Source organism: Euprymna scolopes, chromosome 25, assembly GCF_053919585.1.
Source record: "Euprymna scolopes isolate OS-2025 chromosome 25, ASM5391958v1, whole genome shotgun sequence".
In the NCBI taxonomy this organism is placed as follows: domain Eukaryota; kingdom Metazoa; phylum Mollusca; class Cephalopoda; order Sepiida; family Sepiolidae; genus Euprymna; species Euprymna scolopes.
Window position 1 is genome coordinate 105,085,413 of NC_136506.1, and position 18,103 is coordinate 105,103,515.

The 18,103-nt window shown below is 34.6% G+C and overlaps 1 long non-coding RNA gene across 1 annotated transcript in view; it reads left to right on the forward strand.

Annotated features, from left to right (window-relative positions):
- The window catches only part of LOC145247552 (uncharacterized), a 367,452-nt gene that overhangs the window by 134,926 nt on the left and 214,423 nt on the right, over positions 1-18,103 (forward strand). The window lies entirely within an intron of this gene.

The window sequence follows — 18,103 nt, forward strand, 5'->3', positions numbered from 1 at the left end:
CTAGATGAGTTTGCAATTTCAGGATACTCTAACTTAACTTCTAAATCTGACCCCCAAGATCGCCATGGGCATGGAATATGTGCCTATATTAAAGATAGCTTTCCATGTGGGAGGGGCATCTCCAGGGAAGATCCTAACTTACCCTATATGTGCTTCCGGGTTGCTTTAGCTCACACTACTGCATTTATATTTACTCTCTATCGCCCCCACAACAGCGGAGTTACTATCTTTCAAAGCATATCTGAGAAAATTGACCAAGTCCTTTCTACTTATCCTTCAGCTAACATTCACGTATGTGGAGACTTCAATGTTCACAACGTCGAATGGTTGACCCACTCAAACAAGACCGATGATGAGGGGAGGTTCTGTCATGATTTCTCCATTGCCTATGACCTCACTCAGATTGTTCAGGAACCTACCCGTGTGCCCGATAATGACGGCCAGTATGCGAGCCTACTAGACCTTTTTCTCACAACTTGCCCTGAACTATGTTCAGTTTCTGTTCTGTCGCCTCTTGGATCTTCCGACCACTCTGTTGTATCAATTCAGATAAAAATGAAATGTAATAAGTCCCCAGACGTACCTCTTCATCGTACAGTATATCGATACACTAAGGCTGACTGGGATAGCTTCCGTACATTTATATCTGATCTACCTCTGCATTCCATGTTTAAAAAGGATGTGTCCTCTATAGTATTAGACCTAACTGAATGGTTAATTGTAGGTATTGACCATTTCATACCCTCTAAAAAGTTTCAGTAAAAACCTAACAGCCAGCCATGGTTCTCTCCAGAATGTGCTCCTGCCATTGCGCACAGAAATCACTTTTTCCCCTGCTTCAAACGTAATAGATGTATGGAAACTAAAGCCGTTTTCAGGACTGCCAGCAACCATTGTAAGAAAGTAATAAGGAACGCAAGAGTGTTGTATGCTCAATCTGTTAAGTCCAAAGTAGCTGAGCAGCGGCTTGGTTCCCACCAGTTTTGGCAAATAGCAAACAGAATCCTGAACAGAAGCGTGTGCTCCATCCCAACTATTATCAATGGACCTGAGGTAATCTCGTCAGCATCAGACAAAGCCAAACTCTTTGTCAAGAACTTTGCAGCTAATTCTACCCTTTGCGACCAAGACCGCCAACCCACAATATTTCCTCCTGTATCAGAAAACACGCTATGTGATATACGTATATCTGTACGTGATGTTGCGAAGCTAATCAAAAACCTTGATTCGAGTAAAGCAACTGGCCCTGATGGTATTCCAATTATAGTACTCAAAAAACTTCAACCTGAACTAGCGCCCATACTTACAAAACTGTTTAAACGTTGTCTTAAGGAGAATAGTTTCCCATCTCCCTGGAAAATCTCATCAGTATGCCCTGTATTTAAGAATTCAGGTGATCGCTCATCCCCCTCTCAGTACAGGCCAATAAGTCTCCTGTGCGTCATGAGTAAGTTGCTAGAATCTGTGTTAAATACAGAAGTAATCAAACATCTCAACAAAAATAACCTTCTTAGTGACACTCAATATGGTTTCCGTTCTGCTAGATCTACAGCAGATGTCCTTACAGTTATATCGCATAGGATTAGCAAATCTCTCGACGGTGGCAATCTTTCTAGGGCAATTGCTCTTGACATATCTAAAGCCTTTGATAGGGTATGGCATAAAGGTTTACTTCATAAGATCGCTAGCTATGGTATAGCTGGAAAAGTCTTCTCAATTATTAAATCATTTCTTTCTGATAGGTTCATAAGAGTAGTAGTTGAGGGGCAAAAATCAGAAGCTCACAGTATTAATGCCGGTGTCCCTCAGGGATCCATCCTGGGCCCAACTCTTTTCCTGATCTACATTAATGATCTTCCAAATCATATCCTTACATCATTTGTAGACATTTATGCTGACGACACTACCATTTATGGTACCACATCTAAGACAGTAAACGACCAAGTTCTCTCCAATTCTCTCTCCTCTGATCTTGAGCACGTAGTACAATGGGGAAATGAGTGGCTGGTTACTTTTAATGCATCTAAAACCAAGCTTCTCTCTTTACACCATCAACATTCTAATCCACATTTGTCATCAATTGAAATGAATGGCTCTCGTCTTCAGGAGGCCTCAAGTTTTGACAAGCTTCTGGGCTTGACCATTACTCCTGATCTTAAATGGAACACGTATATCAAATCTGTTGCCAAGGCCGCTGGAAAAATGGTGGGATATTTCTATCGATCCAGTAGATATCTCACTGCTGATGCTATTCTCTACCTATATAAGAGCCAGGTACGTCCAAGGATGGAATACTGTTGCCACATCTGGGCAGGAGCTGCTAGAAAGGACTTGCCCTGCCTTGATAGAGTTCAAAATAGACTTCGTAGCCTCGTAGGAGATGTCCTTTTCTCCTCCTTGCAACCTCTATCTCACAGAAGCGAGTTTGTCTCTGATGTATCGTTATTTTCATGGAAAGTGTTCAACTGAGCTTCAATCTATGGCCCCCCTCGCCAAACTTTCACAAGAAACACTCGTCTAGCTGTAAACACTATCAATAATTTCCCCCACTCTTTATCTGTGCCTAAACCTAAACGTAGATTCCATGAACAAAGCTTCTTTCTTAGAACTGCACGCCTGTGGAATTGTCTTCCGTTTTCCTGCTTTCCGGCTGACTACAATATGGTTGTGTTCAAGTCTAAAGTAAATAAGTTCTTGATGAGCCATTCCATATAAGTTATTAAATTTACCAAATTTTCATTACTAATGATTACTATATTGACCAATTTCTACTGTACACTCTTTAACCCTTATCCTTGAGTGGCCTCTGGGCCTTGATAATGTGGTGATACCTTTGTAAAAAAATATATATATATATATTATATACATATATAAATATATATGTATATATATTATTATGTATATATATATATATATATTAATAGACTTACAACAAACAATCTAAAGAGCAGAGCTTATTTATATGCATTAGTAAATGCATTAATACTATTAAAAGAAAACAGTCCTCGTTGTAATGTAGATATACAATAATCTCGATAGGCATAGATATTCGAGAACTATTGTAATATTGATTAAAATGATCCATAATTTATAATTAAAAATCGGTTTCAAAAGGAAGAACAATCAAAACTAATAAATTATACGATCGTTTCGGAAACGATGATTTTCTTGAGATAGACTTGAAACAATAATTTTCTCATTTGATTTTATAAATCAAATATATAGAGAGAGAGATAGACAGACAGACAGGTCGATAGACATATATATATATATATATGTATATATATATATACATATATATATATATGTATATATATATATATATATATATATATAGAGAGAGAGAGAGAGAGAGAGGAAGAGTGATTGATATACATATATATATATATATATATTTATATATATATATATATATATAGTAATTTATTAAATATATATGGCGATTAAGCTAGACTGAATATTCGGCGTTTCATCCACCATAGGATTCGTCAGGCTTGTGCGCGAATTCTGTGGTTGTTTCTCGTTTCTATATATGTTGAGGATTTTAGTTAGCCAATCAGCTTTCTAGTATCCACCGCGCCCCTTCCTATCAGCCAATGGGCATGCATTTTATCGAACAAAGGATTTGTTTTAGAACTTGATTAGTGGTTTAAGGCAGACGATTTTCCTCATTTCTGCTTTTTTTGTGGATATTCATTTTATAAATTACTAACTAGCTCCACCTTACGTATTGAGCACTTTTGAAGTAAATACTTAAAGTTTACGCATAAATGTATACTTTCGTATATTAATTTTATGTGAGTAATGAAGTAATTATATATATATATATATGCGTGTGTGTGTATGTGTGTGTGTATGTGTTTGTGTGTGTGTCGATCTATATCTCTCTCCGTATATACATCGTTTAGGATTTTTTATTAAATCATACAATAATAAGCAATATTTTGTTTATGTACTATTTAACATGGATTGCTTAATCTACATGACTATTACTTGTGATCAACATGAATAAAATCGGGGTTGATAATAAACTTAGCAAGATGAAGCTAATGGCGTTAATAGTTAGGAGAGAGAGAGAGAGAGAGAAAGGAGGATGAGATGAGCGTAGTGGGATGTTGCAAATCTCAAATAATGAAAAAAATAAAAGAAATAAAAGATATCTTAGTAGTAAATAAAAAGCGAGAAAGAGGGAAAAAAGTGGATAAACAGAAAAAAAGTAAGTAGAAAAACGATAATAGGGGTTAGTTTATCAAGACACACAAGCGTTCGAAAATAGGATTGTTAATCAAGGTGTGAGCGTAAAAAAGAATGAATCTTGGACATGGAATTCGATACACTTAGATTTTCTCAGGAACAGTTAAGGAGAGAGTTGAGTTTTGCTACAGTTAACGACAGCTTACATTTTTTTGACGGTTAAGGACATACACCAAAATAGAACTAGCATTTTAGTCGTGTGTAAGGCAGATATTCCTTATGGATTATATTTTTTTAAATTCAGTCAGTCTTTCTTTTGGCGTGATGTTATATTTTGTTCCTCCACTATTTTTTGCTGATGGGAAGACTATGTTTTAAAGACAAAACCTTTGTCAAATTATTGTCAATATTTTTTGTCAATATTTATTGTCAATTTCAATAAAATGAACATCGTTTCCGAAATGATCGTACAATCGAGTTGATTTTGTTTGTCTTTCCTTTTGAAACTGATTTTTAATTCACAATTATGAATCGTTTTATTCAATATATATATATGTGTGTGTGTGTGTGTGTGTGTGTGTGTGTACGAACACTCTAATCTACTATATATAGAGAGAGGGGGATAGATAGATATATAGATATAGCTTAAATATATATATTTTCTAACTTACTTCCTATCCCTACTTACGTACTCAGCACTGTTGAAGTAAATACTTAAAGTTTACGCATAAAGTTATACTTTCATATATTAATTTATGTGATTAAATGAAGTAGTCATATATATATATATATATATATATATATATATATATATATATATATATATATATATATATACATATATATATATATATATATATATCTGTGTGTGTGTGTGTGTGTGTCTGGTCACGAATAAGCTCCTATATGGTTGACTATTTAAAAACGTGAATACATATAATGATAGAAGATGTATCTAGACACAGGAATGGGTATATTTGATCTGGCAGAACGGTGGTTCATTAAAATTTTGAGGCCTGCGTTCGCGCCTGGTCCACAAAGTATTGAAATAAAAAATTTAAAAATTTCAAAAAAAACATTTACAAGTGTTTTTGAGATGTAGATAAGAATACTGTGATAAGTATATTTTAACTTAAATATGGATGGTATAATAAAATTGTGGGGTCTGTGTTCGCGCCTGGCCTCCACGGAATGGAAATAGGGGCAAACTTAATAAAGACTTTTCATATCTATCTGCGTAAGTATACTTTGATAATTATGTTTCAGTTTGAAGAAATATGGTATAATAAATTTATGGGGTGTTTGTTCGCACCTGACTTCCATGGAAATATGTCACAAAGTTTAACAAGTTTTTTTTTTATAGATTCACAGAATATTGTGATAAGTGTTTCAGTGTGAACAGGTATAGTATAATAAATTATGGCGTTTATCTATTTCATTTTTACTTTCATCATATTTTGATTTGATTTTGATACCCCCAAATTCAAAGCTATCTCTTTACAACCCTTCCTTTTCATAACCTATCGTACTTTCATAAATCAGAGTTCATTTTCTGTAGGCTGTTTTTGAACCCAGTCAACGACGGGTACTTTATATATATATATATATATATATATATATATATATATATATATATATATATATATATATATATATATATATAGTAGATAAGAATGTTCTCATTTTTGTTGGGGGGTGATAGCGTTAATAAGAAAATTACAATTATAAAACTTGTCATTCGTTAGTAAATTCATTGAACGCTTCCACCTTGCCTTTGCAAAAGCTGCCATCCCGACAATCATCGACCTAATCGATTGTGCTGTGTGTTTCATTCTCTCGTCAACTATTTGGCGATTATTGAGGGCATGTGCACTTGTTTACATTTGTGTTTAAGCAAAAAGCAATGCGGACTCGAATTATAAAAGTACAAACACAGATACGAGGTGTATTTAAGATGTTTCCAGACATTTTAGTACATGCATTTTAAATTGTCGTAGAAACATAATAATTGTCCGAAGGGTGCAGTCTTCAACTTTATCGTTGTCACAGACTTTTTACCAAGATGGACACCAAGAGAGTGACTCGCCCTCCCTATCTTCAATGCCTTACTCCCTGTGACTTTTGGTTACCCCCTAAGCTCCAGGAAATCCTTAGAGGCTGACGTTATGAGACAACTGAGGAGATGGAAGAGGTTGTGATGAGGGTCATTGACACGTCCACACAATAGGGATTCAATCGGGGGTTCCAGAACTTGTTGGAACGGTACAGCAAGAGAATTGCATCCGGGGAAGATAACTTCGAAGGGTACTAGAGTTTTATGTGTGTAATATCAATAAAATACCCATACGAAAAAGTCTGGAAATTTATTAAAGCTATCACGTATAGACATTGTGTATTTCGTTTGTTTCTATGGGCGAAGGCAAATGTGTGTCGCCGGGACCCCTCGAAAGCGTCCCTAACAAAGTAAACATCGTTCGACTAACATTCTAGGAAGCTATTATGGTTTCACGAGTATCAGATAGGAATTTGAATAAAGAATAAAAAGAAAGGCGCCAAGAATTATACAAACGAGGGCATTAAATTGAAAAGAAATCCTTGGAAAAATCAGTTGTAAAAGTGATATTCTCCTGTAGAATCCGAATAATAGAAATGCATTGTGTTAAACTTAAAATATGTAAAATGTAAATTGTTAGGTAAAAAAAGTGAAAAAAAACGCAGTTGAATTTATTGTAAACACATGTGTTGCCATTATTTTTATTAGTAGTAGTAGTATTATTAGTAGTATTAGTTGTAGTTGTAGTTGTAGTAGTAGTAGTTAACAAGCTAGTAGTGCTCACATGGGTCGTAATCATAATACCCGGCAGTATTCCCTGGAGTATGGGTGACAACAAATCTCCCCAGATTTCAACTACTTTCCATAGATTCTGATAAATTTTGTAAATAACTGTATTATCACGATAGCCAATTACCATTGACTTCTGGCGGGCAATAAATATTGACCTTTATAATAATAATTATTATTATTATTAGTATTATTATTATTATTATTATTATTAATGTTAATAATAATAAATTATTATTATTATTATAATTATTATTATTAATGTTAATAATAATAAATTATTATTATCATTATTATTATTATAATTATTATTATTAATGTTAATAATAATAAATTATTATTATCATTATTATTATTACTATTATTATTAATGTTAATAATAATAAATTATTATTATTATAATTATTATTATTATTAATGTTAATAATAATAAATTATTATTATTATTATAATAATTATTATTATTAATAATGTTAATAATAATAAATTATTATTATTATTATTATTACTATTACTATTATTATTATTATTATTATTATTATTATTATTATCTACTAGGAGTTTTCACACAGATCATCATCAGTGATAACTCACAACATTTGAATTTGCGTGATCGAAACAGCCGTTTGTCATTGACTGTTCGCTAAAAATACCAATTCGTCAACACTGAAATTTGGGTGGCAATAGTCTCCTCCCAGTCCCAGTCTTCTTCGCGGTGGAGGTCTGATCAAAGTTTTCTCTCCTCTGTCCGACCAACCTGCTTGATTCTTCAACTGTTTGGTATAGTGGTCAGTTGTTATACAATTTCCGTTTTGTTGTTTTCATGTAGTGTACCCCTATTTTTTTTCTAATGTTACAGCTTCTATGTGGTTGGTTAGCGTTTTCAGCTCTGCTTGCAGTGTTTTCCTTAATATTTCAGCCATTTTCATTATTAGTATCCGTTGTATCTTCTCAGCTATCCTCCTGATTCTAATTTTCCCGTTCTTTTTACAAAGTTTTTCCGGGTTGTTCTGAGTACTCCTGCAATTATTCGTGTGATCTTGACTTTCTTCCTTTTCTATATTTCGTTTAGCACCTTTGCCAGTTCCATGTACTAACTTTGCTTTTCTGTCTACTTGAGATTCACTCTGTTGTCTACTGGGATAGAGAAATGACAGGCTTTTTCTTCTTGTTAACGATTCTGAAATGTTGTCTCTTACTGTTTGTACGCCTATATCCCATGGGATTTTCTAATTTCAAAAAGTATTGGTATCGGTTTGTGCTTTAACAACTTGTTTTGTTGTTCCAGATTCAATTGTTTACATAGTTCCCGTTATAATGTATTCCTCGTGTGATTTTGTCCATTCTTTTAGTTTTTTTGAACAAGTATTCACTTATTATGTAGTGTATCGTTTCGTCCTTTTGTCCATAGAGCCTACCTTTGCTCTCTCCGTGCATTTTGTCGATTTTTGCTTTGGCATAGTTGTGTAAAAGAACAAGTATCCGCTTGTATGAGAAAATATTATCAGCAACAGCCGTTAAAGCACATATGCAAATTAGCAAGTGTGCGCGAGATTCCTTCATTAGAAAAAAGGGAAATAAATATAGCAGGTGGGTTGAGCAAAAAGATAGAAGTAAAGTAAACACTGGGGAAGATCAAATAAATACGAGACAAGCGTGATGTGACGGCGACAGAGACTTTTAAAAAGCACGTGTATGAGAGATAACTTTAAAAATATAATGAAATGCGTTGTTTTGGAGGTAAAATGAATAAATGCATTTCATTTGCACTGAAAAAAACGAGTCGATTTTTCGATTTTTTTCCTTTGCAGCGGTTCTGGGCAGCGTGTGGATCTGCAATATGTTGGCTGTAACGACACAGTTAAAATGAAACGGCCTAGTTACACTTGGTGTAATCACCCTCGTCAATTTTTATTGATTTGGTTTCTCTTTTTAGGTTTTCTTTTCGCAGCCATGTCTAAGTGTTGTGATTGTCAACTTTTGACTCATGAATCGTCCGTGTAGCTGTTTTTTCTTCCATTTTCTGTCTTATCTTGTTCATTTTAACATTGTTTCTTGCTGTGTCTTGTGTTATATATTTTTTCTCATTCTTTTTATTTGTCATTTGCATTCTGTTTTACTAACCAGTTTTTAAAATTCACGATCAGCATCATACTTGTGCTTGGTTATATGTTTCCGTGTTTACTTGTCGAAGTGCGTCAGTTCTTCTTTGGTTCATTTTATTAACGATTTAAACTGTCGTATTAAGCATATGTGATAATTAGGTTTCTACTATATAATTTTGTTTCCAAGAGTTTGGAAAATTAAGGAAAAACATATCTTTTTAGGCGACGTTATTATTACTTTTTTCCTAAATTACCTTATTTACTTTTCGTTATTGTTCTGATATATATATATATATATATATATATATATATATATATATATATATATATATATATATATATGACTTTTATGCTTGATCTTCCACTTCATATTATTGTTTGTTCTTCTTAATAGTATTAAGCTTTTCTTATCGTAATAAATTTTGCTTCGTTAAAGATTTATATTTTGGCAACATAAATTTATATATATATATATATATATATATATATATTAGGCATGGATGGATGTGCGCGTGTGCGTGCGTGCGTGCGCGCGCGTGTGTGTGTGTGTGTGTGTGTGTGTGTAAGACCGAAAGCATATTATGTATTACAAAAGTCATTTGTCACGTGTTTCTTTTCGTGACAGTTATTTCGTATGCGACAATATGCCCCCCAAATCAACGCGGGAAAATAGCAATTCAGAGAGTGCGTTTTATACCATGATTATTTTTTGTAAGGCGACGTACACTTATACATTTGAAACCGTCTTGGCCATAGCATGTCGCCTTTCCGTTGCCAAGAGAGATTCCAAATTAGTGTGCGTTGCTTTCTATAATATGTAAATAAATTGTATATTTTTTAGAATGATGAGTATGTATTTGCCAGCGCATATTCTAGTTTATCAATTAAATTCACAATTTTTGAAAACATGTCCTTTCATAAGTTTTGTTTTGTTAGCAATCGTAAAAAAAACCCCAGTAAAAACGAAACAAATCTATAACATATACTCTCATGAGAAAAATAACACGTGTGTTTAAAAATTTGTGAATTGACAAATTGACAGTAGTTAATAAAATTATATTCTGAAATTCATGGTGTTGACCATCTTATGATTTATTCCTTTAATTTAGTTGGCATTTACAATTCTTGACAGTATGTTTCGTAGCGCAAAATGAATCACTTAGTTATTATATCAATCATTGAATCTAATAACTCATCAGAAGAAACAGCAACAATCAATCTGTCAAAAGGAAATAAAGTGTGATTTGACATGATTAAAATTCGAAAATTGGAAGAGAAGCTTTAAATACCTTTAATATGGTTCCATTACGCCATTTTGAATTTCATTTCAATTTTTATATTTTATTCAATTCCCATATTGAGTTTTCATATTTTATTGAATTTCACACACACACACACACACACACACACACACACATATATATATATATATATATATATATATATATATATATATATATATATATAGGAAAAGAGAGAGAGAGAGATTTTAAAAGAATATGCGGAAATTTCTCAAGAGCTCTTTCGGCTATCATCTCTCCAGGGGAAGTCGATAATAAGGAAAAACAATATTATTGACAAAATTCAAAAGCACTAAGGGAAGTTAAATGTGCCAGGAATTGAAATAAAGATTAAAATGGAAGATTCTAATCTGTATATACGGTGTTTGAAAGCGACTAAAATGGGCACAACGAGGGAACAAAAAACAAACACATGAGAAAAAAAGGGGTCAAAGTTCTACAAAGAGAAATAACGTTTTTGTTGTCTCCTTTTTCCGGCAAAAAGAAAGTTTTCGAACCGCAAGAGAGACAGACTCCAGAGTATTTAGAGAGTTTTTGGAGTCTACTCTGTGTAATACCTCGAACTACTCTATTTTTTTTTTATTTATCGGCACATCATGGATTGCCAACTAAATGCTGGCCAATAGCAAAGTCCAGGGCTGCAGAAGAATGGAGACTACCAGATCGTACCTTCCTTGTCTAATTTTGTATGGAACGTGCTAGTTTATACGAGTTAGCACACACAAAGATATTCGCCCGAAATAACCATAATCGCACTGGCATTTAAATTGGTAAACACTATTACTCTTTTGGGTGTAGGGTAAACTATCTTTGCGAAAAGAAGGAAAAACGGGTCTCGTAGAGTATACTACACACAAAGGGAACAGCGTAGAAACAATTAGAAACACTTCTAACAATCTGTTTAGACAATTTAGTACGCATGTCTCCTATCCACGGTAGTTTTAAATTAACCAGGCATTTTGCAGGTCCGAACTTTCTAGGGGATTTTAAATCAACAACCTTCTTGTCAATGCAATCATCAATAAGCTCCAATCGTTAGCCATTATTGATAAATATTCCCCTGGTCTTATCAATTTCGGAGTCTAAACTGTCAGGTAAACATATCATGGGGGCTCAATGTACCAGTGTATGAATTAGGCCGACCTTACGTGATCTGGATCCAAAAAGACCAGTTCACATACAAGCCAGTGAAAACATAGCAAAAGTGTTATCAACATATCTGAAATATGTGGTGGGTATTGTTCCAGAATTTAACAGAACAGATTCGTAGTAACCGACAAAGATATCAGCTAATGCCAGGGACTTCCCATTGAAACCCCGTCGACCTGACAGTATATAATAATATCAGCGCAGCTAAACTCTACTGATTTAATACACATTACAATGAGTTCGGGGAGAAGTCAGGCGACCGCCATAGAGCACGTCGGTACAAATACGTATAATTTCATCTAGCACTATCTTAGCGAAGAGACGAGAGACATCAAATGAACACGTAAAGGATGTCTCCGAACTCGAATCTAACCCACGAAGACATTTGACAAATCGATAAGAATCAGGAATACAGTGCGTATGATGACATGTGTTCTTTTCTTATAGATCGCTTCATTGGTTGGTCTAGTATTGTCCACCTATTCACTGCCTTAATACCTAATTTTAAACGGTTTCTTGTTCCAATAGCTCATTTCCAACGATTGCAAAGTTGTAAAACTCTCTTCCTAATTACTGTTTTCTCTTACCTACAGCCATGTCCTATATTTGCTATAATCAGTTTTCGTTTTTGTTAGCTTATTAAATCAAGTGGCTTCATGCATTGTCTTGAGAGATTTCTATAAAAACTAAAGGGTGCAATGGTCCAGAATCTAGTGGGTGTGCTAGATGACTTAAGGAAACAACAAATCATTTTTAAATATTTGTTCAGGATTTAATTTCTAGTGGGAATATCCTTCTGTAAAATGTTTCTGACAAAACTCTATACAGAATACCGAATACAACCGATGATGGTGTCTACTAAGCAGTCAAGTTTTATATTTTATATTTTATATTAGCTTTCGATATATTCATTAACGAGTGCATGCCTGGAATATAAATGTAAAAGAATTGCAGTATTGTCAGACGCACAGAAAGAATTTTACAGAAAGTTTTCCAAATCATTCTTCCCCGCCAATTTTTTCTTTTCTTATTTTCGTGATTTTAATCATTAGTATTCTGTTCTTATTTTCTTCTTTAAGATTACTAATTCGCAAAACTCGATGCAGTTAGGTCTGTTTTCCTTTGCCAAATTTTGGCATCCACTTGTCATGCGTATTACTTGCAGTTCTGCGGAAGAAACTATTGGAGTAAAAGGGTTTCTTACACCTAGGGATCTCTACTGTAAAGCGGTGGGACTTAGTTGCTTGTCAGGTAAATCGGGATAGTCACGTCGAGGAGGTACAAGTGCTTGCAGTTCGTCAGCGTATTCACCATTAAAGTATTTGTAGAACAGTCAGAGGGATGCAACATTTCGTCGATGGGACAGAGGCTGAAGCCTAGATGACAGTTCAGGACCTATCAGGTTGGCGACTCTCTTTTGAACCCTGTCCAGGGGTGAAAGACAGGAAGCAGATGCACCAACTTAATGTCTCAGCAGTACTCCATACATGGGAAAATGGTGGCCTTATAGAGGTACAAGATACTTTCAGGCATAAGTAATTTTCTAGCACGGTAGAGGGAGCCTATCTTCTCTGCAAAAGCCTTGGCAATGCTCTCAATGTATATATTCTAGTTCATGTTCCATGTAAACGTTAGGCCGAGGAGTTTAAAGGAAGTACTTTCAGACAGTGTGTTCTTGGTCATTGCTATCGGTGATAGAAGAGGTTTCTAGTAGTTATTGAAGGGAACAAGCTTAGTCCCCATTCCACCACAGATTGGAGGTCATCCTTTAGTGTGTCTGCCATTTCCTTAGATATGTGTTCATTTGTTTTCCCCTCATGCCTGTTATAGAGGGTGGTGTCACCGGCAAATATAACCATCTCAGAAACAATTTTATTAGGGAGGTCATTTATGAATATTAGGAATAATAAAGGTCCAAGTATAGACCTCTGGGGTACTTCCGCATTTATGTCATATTGTTTAGATGTACGACCGTCGAGGACAACTTAGATTTTTCTCTTACTTAAGAAGGATTTAATTACATTATATATTTTTCCAGTGATTTCATATGATCTAATTTTCCTTAGAAGACCCTTGTGCCATACCCTGTCAAAGGCCTTAGATATATCAAGGGCTACCGCTCTATCCTCCCTGTTTTGTCCAGTGTACGTATATGTGTTCAGAGATAAGTTAAGATATCTGCCGTTGAACGGGCTTGCCTGAATCCATATTGATTGTTGGTCAGGAGTTTAGCAGCTGTTAGGTGTTGGACTAGGGCTTGATTAACTAAGGACTCAAATGTTTTGGCGAAAAGTGGGAGCAGGCTAATATTTAGTGGGTCAGTTCTTTCACCAGAATTCTTTAAGACTGATACCACAGAAGTGGTTTTCCAGCAGTCGGGAAAGCAAGATTCCTTAAGGCATTTATTGTAAAGTCTGGAGAGAACTGGAGCAACCTCAGTAGAGCATTTTATCTTAGCACAGCCGGGATGAGATCTAGTTAACATGTTTTTGAGGTGTGTAGGTTTTTTTTATAATACCATGCATCTTAGAAAGGGTGATTTTCAAATCGTTTAGTGTGACGTCTGTCTGCAAAAGAAAGTCGGGGAGACAATGGTGTGCCGGGTTCAGTGTGGTGTTTAAGGCAAACCGACTGGAAAGCAGATTAGCCTTGTCGGTTGCCGTGCAAACAACCTCATGATCGTTTGATAGTGGGGGAATCGTTGACTGCCCATTATTTACTACACTGTTGTCGATTTTCATAAAAATCACGGGTTCCTGTGTGTGAGTCTCCATATATAGATATATCTATCTTTATATATGTTTGCATATTACTGTATTTATGCATGTATATGTATATGCTTATACCAATATATATGCATATATATATACATGCTTATACCAATATATATGCATACATATGTATATGTTTACACCAATATATAATCATAAAAGTATAAGAAGCAAACGGTATGAATTAAAGATGAAAACGAAATACCAATATACTCACAGATTCGACGGTTTCATGGGAGTTTTCTAAAGTAGATACCGAAAAATGATCCCGGACGATAGGATCGATTTTTAATGAGTATGTATGCTAAATAAGGAGCATGTATGCTAAATGAGAAAGCAAGATATTTAAATTTATTAAAATACTGAAAAATGCATGAGTGCGTGTATATAAATAGAATATATTAAAATGTGTTATAAATACATAATTCATATTCTTACATCGATCGTTGACATCTATGCAGACGACATCACAATCTATGGCAACACTTCAAAGATCAGCAATAACCAAGATCTTTCTGATTCTCTCATGGATGGCGTGGTACGACCAGGAAAATAGTAGCTGGTTAATTTCAATGCATCGATAACCATGCTCTGACCCCACTCGCTTTCCAATTGAAATTAACGGTTCTCGTCTGGGGAAAGCAACATGTTTTGAAAAGCTTCTGTGACTATCACTCCTGATCTGAAATGGAACACATATATCAAATCTGTTGCCGAGATACCGGAAAAAATACCTGAGTAACTCTACTGCTCCGAGAGTATTTCAGTACCAATGCAATTCTCTATCACTATAAGAGCCAGGTACGCCAGGAAATGGAGTATTGCTGCCACATCTGGCGAGGGGCTTCTTGGTGCGTCCTATCTACTCTAATTAAAAGTCGACTTTGAAATCTAGTAAGTGATGCCTTTTTCTCTTCCCTGCAACCTGAGAATAGACGTTGCAAGTTTTTCTCTTCTCTAGCGTTATTTTCATGGCAAATTCTCGACTGAACTCAAATCTATGGTTCCCTCTTACCAAACTTTCACAAAAAATACTTAACTAGCTACAACCACTATGTATACGATTTGTCCATCTTTCTATTTGTGCCTTAATTTAAACGCAGATTCTATTAACAAAGCTTATTTCACAAAACTGCACGCCTGTGGGACACTGTTCCGCTGTCCTGCTTTCTGGTCGAATATAACATAGTAGCCTTCAAATCCAATTTAAACAAGTTCTTATTAAGCCGTCCACATAAATAATCAAATTCCACCTAATTTACACCATTAACGATGACTACACTACTACCTTACATTCATTTACGTTTATCCTCGAATGGCATCGCCTCTTGATAAGTGTTGATTCCCAAGTAAAATAAAATATATGAAAATAAAACATTTCATCGTGACGAGAGAGATATAAGTGACAAAGGGTGCGCCGTATGCCCATCCAGTTATCGTAATATTGCTTTCAAAATTGAGATTAATGCTTACTATCTAGAAAAATAATGAATGGCGTAGCTCTTCAACATTTTTTAGTTAAAAAATAGGATGCTTTACTTTTGGAATATCGTATATAGTATTATGATGAACTATATAGATATGTCGCTACGTAATAAAGAATATAGACACAAAATTACCGTCAAGAACTTTGGGTTTTATTGCGGCATTCAGAATATCACCTGTTGACTGTCTATATGCTGAAGCGAATAAAACCGCTCTTCCACCGAGAGGACTACATAACGCTTCCATTAGGCTACAAAACTATTATCAGACTTATTAAACACTTTAATGAGTGTGCAGTATGATTAACAAGAAAAATAAACAAATAGCAAAAATTTACTGTTACCGAACGCAATTACATTTACTTTTTTTACACAGAAAACACCACTTATCAAGGCCCGCAGGCCACTCGAGATTAAGGGTTAATGTGTATACATTAGTTAATATGATTATAGGGTACTAAACATAAGTAGTGGGCATTTTGTAAATTGGATTACTTAGGGAGACGGTTCATCAAGAACTTGTTTACGTTGGACTTGAAGACAGTCAGATTGTAGTCAGCTGGAAAGCAAGCAATCGACAGAAAGTTCCACAGGCGTGCAGTTCTAAGAAAGAAGCTTTATTCATTTAGGTTTAGGCACTGACAACGTGTGTGGGAAATTATTGCTAGTGGTCTGGGCCAGACAAATGTTTTTCGTGAAAGTTTGGCGAGGGGACCATAGATTGAGGCTCAAATGAGCGCTTTCCTTTATCTAAACATCTAGATATTTTTCACGTGGATTTAGTGAGTCTACTAACTATAGCATCCCCTTTTAATTAGGCAGTTCGCATTGTTTCCAACACAACCGAAAAAAAAAACAACTCTCCGATCATCGTTTTCAAATATGTGTTATTTCTACTGCATAGTATTTAGTTGAGATTCTAAGCATAACAGTTATAAGAATGAATAATAAAAAACAAATGCAATTTTATACATTAACTAGCAGGGTGAGCCTACGTTGCCCGGGATTGAATGATTACGATCAACGAATGTTTCACACTTCCACCTATTTTATGTCATCGAAATTGATAAAATGGCCTATTTTTTAAACAAATCAATTGATTGTCGGCTCTAAGTAGGGACGCACCACATGACTCTCACAGTCATTATGTTCACAATATATTGTAGTCTACATTGCACTGTTTACTTTATAAAATTATGTTTAATATACAATGACTTGCATTAAAGTTTAAAATACAAACTCAAGTACTATGCTTCAAGTGAGCTATAAACAAAAAAACATTGATATCGAACGCGCCCTTGTCATATAAAAAAACCTATTGTGGATATACTAAGCATTATTGATCATGCGGTCACAATGGCTTGAATTTAAGTTTTAAATGAAAAGTAAATTATCATTTGGAAATTGTGTTTTAAACAGAAACCTTCATTTTGAAAGAGTTCTTGTTATATACATCGAATGTACTGTTGATTTTATATATCGGGTCTTTCTATTTGTGTGGTATTAAAACTATTCAAATGCACTTGTGAGGTTAGGATATGTAAAGTGCAAACTTTGTTCAAAATCGCCTGCTTCTTGTGTCATATCATTTCGATAATCGATTATCGATTATCGATAATCGATTATCGATACTTATCGAATACATTCTGATATAAAGCGTATCGAAGAACACTGTCAGGCACGTAAAGTACTGTCGCGTGAAATCTCATAAAAATTGACCCATCCATTTTCGAGTCCATTGGGAACGAACGCACAGCACACAGACACACAGATCCACAAACATTCAAAGTTCCTCTAATATAGTAGGAAACAGAAATAGAGATTTACAATCAACATCACATCTAAAGAAACCGTAAACGTAGCATTTTAAAAACAATACGTCATTAGTTTCTTTATACCATCGACTTGAAGTTGGTTAAATTGGTAACAACTTTGACTGAAATATTTTAACCAATTTTGTCCAACAGAAACATTTTCACTTATTTGCGTTGTTCCTTTCACGTGAACTCTTTAAAAAGTACCCGGTGTTTTTTTAAAAACAATTCTAACTAGAAATATATCCCGGAAACGAATGTCAACAATAGGCATCTGATACATACTAAACTTGATTAGAATAGTGAAAAAAAAACGAAAAACAAGTAAAAAAGTACACAACAAATAAATGTTACCACAAGAAAACTAAATTAAAACACTGTATTTCTCCAAGATTGATCCAATTGTCCTTGTGTTTCTATTGCTAGTTTGTTTTATTTTCGAT